Raw genomic sequence first — 6211 nt, forward strand, 5'->3', positions numbered from 1 at the left:
TACGAAAATCAATACACCGCTATTGTGGGTTCAAAGTAAGTCAGAAAACGCGTAGTTAAGGACACGGGTGTATTGAGTACACGCGGCCAAACAGGTCCGAGTAAGCAAACAACTAAGTCACATGTCCAGACATCCTACAAGCAGTTCTCTGATGTATTGAAGGATAGACATGCAGACCTGCCAACCAATCGAACAGGTATCCACTCACCACTACTCTCACAGGTCATATCGAAAAGCATAACGAAAGTCATGACCGCCCTCTTGAGGAGTTCGAAAGATACCTTGAATTTGCTTGAATTGTCCTCATATGGCGAAGCAAACCAACGTCTGACCCCATTATATTTTGCGGGCGACCCAGTACCACATGCTTCACAGTGGTGTGACGACTATTTGAACACCGCTAAAAAATCAAGCAGGTCTTTCAATTGATAGTGCTTGTACACGTGTCACCAAATGTTTCATTATCCTGACTACATGAATGGCTGTCGTAAATGCTGGCAACAGCATTTTATAAGCGGCTAGCTCGTGACATCAGTAAGTCCCGTGCGTTTTCATTTTTTTCGGAGACTTCGACATATCTTCCAAGCTCATTACAACTGAAGTGGAAATGGCGGAGTTCTCCAATTCTAGTTTTTTTTATTTATTTTTGAATCAAGTTTGTTTTAATTCCTGAAACCATTTCAATACCGCGTAAAAATTTATTCGGGGGCATGCCACATTCTCTGGCCTTTGAATTGCGATTTTTGGGGACTGCAGGCATGGATGAACCATGGTGTTGGTGTGTTGGAATAAACGATGGACGGCAAATTGACCTTCTGATAAATGCAACAAGTTTCCAGACTTCTATTATGAGCATGTTCCTCTGTGGTTCATATACATCCAGTGGTAAAATGAAAGAGGTATTAAAAGTCATACCTCTTAGCTGCTTGTGCAGGCCCCCTGAGACGTTTCGAAAACAAACTTGTTTGCTAACTTTGTGCTCTGAATTCCTGTACCAATAAACAGTCAAGTTGTCTATTATTCTGTATCATAAGGTAACTTTCTTGGTCGGTTTACGGTAAGTGATAGGGAAATGGCCGTATTTTGTAAGTTGGGTTTTAATTGACATTAACAGTGATATTCATATTCCACTGGAACGTGTTTGTTCCTATATGCACGTGTGTCGACACGCCTTTTCGCCGCTGCGTCTTCGCTGTCCAGCCAAGTGGAACTTGCTCCTGATTGGCTGAGAACAAGGTTGACGTTTTGTGTGTGACTGACTGCTGCCGTTGTGTCACGTGCTGAAGACAAGTCAAGCGCTTGGTCTATCGACAGTATCCACAGTGTTCAAAACATTTTAATGTGGAGTGCACTACGGACTTGATGCTGGTACCGTGAGCGGCAGATAGAACTGTGTAAACATTGTAAGTGGATGCTATGAATTTCACCATGAAGTAAGTCCAGATCGATCGGCTGTAATCTTTAAAAGTGTTGCATTTTCCATCACGACCGAGTTCTGTGAAGAGATAATTTTTTTCGGCCACAGATATCAGTGGTAATAAATCACCCCGTAAAGAACAAAAAACCAACAAAGTTTTGGTCTGTGTTTGAGGATACGAAAACCTGGTAACGCAACAGAAGACAGTCAGTTTGAACCTGTGGATAGTCTTCAGCATTTACTGTTCAGTTTCGCCCCGTGTGTTGTTGCTTTTAATTTTTAAAGCGTATCACAATATTCACAGTTTATTGTGCGTATACGGCAAACTCGAAATGTAGCGTCGGTGCAGGGCGATTATTTCATGCTTCGAAACCAAAAATATGGCTTAATGCCAAAATGAATTGAAGGATCGGGATTTTTGACCTGATGCATAACAAAGGAACGCTAGTAAAAACTGACTTCTCTGTTCATTTGGAAGTGGTCGCCAATCACAAAATCCTGTAACCTCTGTACAACGGCTGTGTAACAAGGCATGATCAAAAAGATAGTCACTGAAAAAACCACACGTCACAAGGTAACGCTTAGTTACTTTTCATCAACCAGTCAAGCCCACTCAGCCCATAATCAGGACTGTTCTTGCCACTCGATTGTGATGGGTGGTGACAGTTTATGCTAGCCTCCCGGTGGTCTTACGCAAAAAGATGAAATGGGAGACGTTAGTGACAGGTGTATTGGACTATCCTATGAGGAGCAGAAGTAGGGAATTAGAATGGAAGGGCGTAAAATTCTGGTAAATGTTTATTTCTGCACTTCTGATGAATAAAGTCATGATGATGAAATTAGGAAGGATAAAGTTAAGAAGCAATCAAGCGAATGTTTGTGCATCGCTGTTTGGCGAGTAGTAGTACTTAAGTGGATTGTGGTGCAAACGGGCGACAGCTGCAAGCCTGCATTTCGTGGTAGTCTTTGGTACGTTGATGGGAATTGTTAGCTAAAAGGAAGGTCACGTTTCCAAATGAATGGCTAACCTATTTGAGACAGTAGTGTGTGTTCATCAGGCTCTTCGCAATAGAATAATGAATAATCTGAATGGGTGCATGTTACTAAGTTTGGAAATTGGTTGGAGAAACGTGGACACAAGGGTGCTTGCAACTACAATCCGTACTCGGGAATCGGATTTGAATTACTAAACGGAATGAACACTGAAAACGGCCAGAGACAAAGCGGAACTCGCTTCTCAGCGACAGTTTTAACTTGGTGATGTCCCCAGTTTAGGTCCTCAGCTGTAGATTTTTGACCATATTCATCATTATTACCAGCATCAAACAGGTGAAATCGTTCTTCCAGCACAGACACAGTTTTGCTTGACATCACTTCTCAGCCAAACCCGGACGCAATCAAGCATCAAAGCACTGAGATAGTAGAGAGTACACAGTTGTATCCTTTAAATTTACTGTTTGAGAGTAGCAGTTGTATTAATAATAAGCTCGAATTGTTTCTAACTGTTTTTAACCAACAACTGAGCAAAACTGTTCAGCAGATTTCAAAGTGTCCGTGGCGCTGCCTGACTGTGAAGATCTGAATGGCGGGTCAATCGATCGACACAAGCAGGACAGTTACTGAGTCGTCGTTTAGTTAGTCGGGCAAAGCAATCACGTCGGTCACGTGCGTTGGTGAAGTAGTGGTGACACGCCTGCCTGACATGTGAGATGTCTAGAGTATGGCCAAGGATGCGCAATACTGATGATCTCTGACAAGAACGAAACTCAAGTCAAGTCCACTAGACTCACTAGACTTACTAGACTAACTGCGTCAGGACAAGGAAACGACTGAAGCAGACGATAAGATAATAACACGATAAAAGTAGAAGCAAAAAAACAATATTACCAATGGTAGGTGGGTAGTGCACAGTATCCTAATCAGATCTTCTACTTGATCGGCATTTTCTCATTTGGACTTGAGTTGCCAATAAATTTTACACTTGTGTGCCCTATAAGAATTGATCGGATCATTTTGGAATTCACTAAATCATAGTCTTTGTTTTGTTTATTTAGATTAACCATGTAAGCATAGTTTTCCACCTCCTGTCATCCACTGTTAACGTGGTCTTTTCTATCAGGATGTTCGATAAAAATTATACGACAGACTCTTCCCAAGTTCTCTCCCAATCCAATGCACAACTACGTATCAATTGTGAATTATTTATACAGGAATATTTGATGCACTTACGTCTCCTTATTCAGGAACCGCATTCCGGAAGCAGGGTGCGGAGATTTTCTAGCAGCTTCGCTCTTTATATGTCGGGTTTGATCAAAACACTGTTCGGCGCAGGCTGCGTAATGGTTTACTTCTATCGAGCTAACTACTGGAGACAATCTCAATATGTACGGGTGAATAATCCAAGAGAATGTATTTAAATATATTAGGAAACAGTGAACAACTCCATCCTCACTTCTCCGGATCGTTGTTTGAGTCTGCGAGTTTGTAAACCTGGGATCACACTGCAACACGAGTTATCTCTGGAACATCGTACGTCGGGGTTAATAAAACACATTCAAATTTGCCTGCCCACCGGGACTGTCTGAAGGATTATCGAAATGCTTTTACATGCGTTGCGTTCTCTCCCTCGTGTTGAGGCTAATTTTCGTTGCGAAAACAAACCACATATACATTGTAGGTTTTATTGGGTTGATTCAACTATTCCTGCAAGTTTGACTTCCTGGCTTATGTGCAGCGGTCTGTGTGTCTTACAGGGCGCCACTGTTCGTAACAAGAATTTTTCAGGATTTCTGCGAACTCATTCACCCACTGGTAGCGTCAAATAATGGTCATATCGGTAGGAAGGGTAAATGCAGGCAGATAGGTGTATACGCAAAATTTCTACTGCGCATTTCAAGAGCTTTGCAAGTCGTTTTAAACATTCCTTGTGAGAACCCTGCAAGCAACACATTAGCGGGAAATGTGTACAAGAAGTCTGGGCTGGGCTGGCTGCCGATGAAATACACTTATTGTATTTTCAAGCCTGAGTATGAAATTTCAATAGATATTTCCTCTTGCAAGTGAAGTCAATCTACGTATCTAAGAAAGTGCTTGGGGAGCAGATCAAAACGTGATCACATACGGTGAGCCACATGAGTGAAGCCTGAGTGGCGTTAAATCCCATTTGTTGTTTAATCGTCTCTCTGATCAGCAAGACATTTTCGAACGGTACAGCTTTGGGCTACTAACCAGAACTCGCGAGTTCCATTCCAGAATGAATGAAACAGCCGTGCAATGCACCTCCACTTTTCAGCAGAGAAGGACCTCAATTACAGAAATAAAATTTCGATGAAGCATTCAATAGCATGGAAAATAGGTTGTATATAATGACTGTCTGAGATATAGAACATTAGGCCATTGGACACACCAATTGAGATCTCAAAGCACAAGCTCTTCCTTCGTTGGTCCGAGGCCATTAATTAGTGTGAGTCTAGAACCCGCGTTTAACTAAGATGCACCTACTTAGCTTATGTGTACGTTACCGGCTGCATCAGCTTCTGGTCCCGCTGAATAGGACCATGGCATTTCATCTTTTTAGTTTGGAAAGGTCCCTTAAAAGCTCACGAGGACCTATGTATTCTTCCCCATTTACCTCAGTTTGCTCGAACGGACATGCGTTAGGCTAAATTCGTTTTTGCGCATTCCGCCAGTATAGATTTTCAGAATATAGTTTGAAGGTGTGAATTCAAATAGATGAGGAAAGAAAAAGAAAAGAAATGCATCATTAAGTGCAAAGGGAATTTACGGACTGATCTAAGATATGCCAGCGTCGTAATCTACTCTCACTTGTTCACTAATTTTGTCCTAACGGAAGAATCAACCTAATCCAGCTGACTGCCTCTTTTTTTATGTTCCTTTCGACTGAATGTGTTAGACAAGACCAGCTCGCTTTTTTATTTGAAGTGACCATTGAAATGTCGCAGTACATTGTCTAGACGGGACATAATTTTGCGGAATTTCAGAACTGTGTCTACTTGATAAGCCTCAAGAAGGGTTTTCAGACACTTGATGATTAATGTGTCTCCCTTAGATAGGTCAACGTCCTTTAGTGTCAAGATGCAGTGCAATCTTTGCTATAGGTAATAGTTCCGGCTTTTAAGCGCTCAGACTGATGACTTTTAGAGGTTGTTGATGTACCTTCGGATAACAAAGGATTCCGGAACTGTAATGAATAGTCCTTTTTTAATTGGGAAGTTTGTGAACGATCGTTTCATCGGGTACGCATTGTGGTGGAGAGTTTTGAATGAAGGGCTAAGGCAGTTTCAAAGTTTTCACTTGTCACATTTAGAGGCAAACCAAGGGCAATCTAACGGGTTGGATATCGAATCCGTTTTTCGGGTATCCGTCATCCATTAGCTTTTGACCGGCTTGTGGTACTCAATAGATTACGCTGAATACATTGATTGGATTGAGTCAGTTTTCTGTATCGATTAGGTGACTAGTGATTGTGTTTTCAAGTGTTTGGCAGCCTCGGTTTTTCGCAAAATTACTATGCGCTGCTAGACTAACTGAGATAAGCGTCGAATAGCTAGAACACCCGCAGACAAAGTCGTGTGCAGTTGCGTACACATAGTCCATTCGACCGATTAGAGTTCATTGAATCATACACGTGCTCATTAGACGATTCTGATTGCACCGCTCTTTAGGACCGTTGATTCAATCTACAATTTTCTCAACAATTCTTACATTAATTAAGCCACCAAAGTCGACGATCTTAAAGATATATATATATATATATATATATATATATATATA

At 41.6% G+C, this 6211-nt stretch overlaps 1 protein-coding gene across 1 annotated transcript in view; it reads left to right on the forward strand.

Moving 5' to 3' along the window:
• Positions 1–1353: 1353 nt before the first annotated feature.
• T265_01997 (hypothetical protein) overlaps positions 1354–6211 on the forward strand; it is a gene marked incomplete at both ends in the record, with an annotated part of 24673 nt that continues 19815 nt past the window's right edge. Inside the window, one exon of the mRNA XM_009166135.1 lies at positions 1354–1433. The remainder of the gene's footprint in view (positions 1434–6211) is intronic.

This window comes from Opisthorchis viverrini, assembly GCF_000715545.1.
Source record: "Opisthorchis viverrini unplaced genomic scaffold opera_v5_22, whole genome shotgun sequence".
NCBI classification, from domain to species: Eukaryota; Metazoa; Platyhelminthes; class Trematoda; order Opisthorchiida; family Opisthorchiidae; genus Opisthorchis; species Opisthorchis viverrini.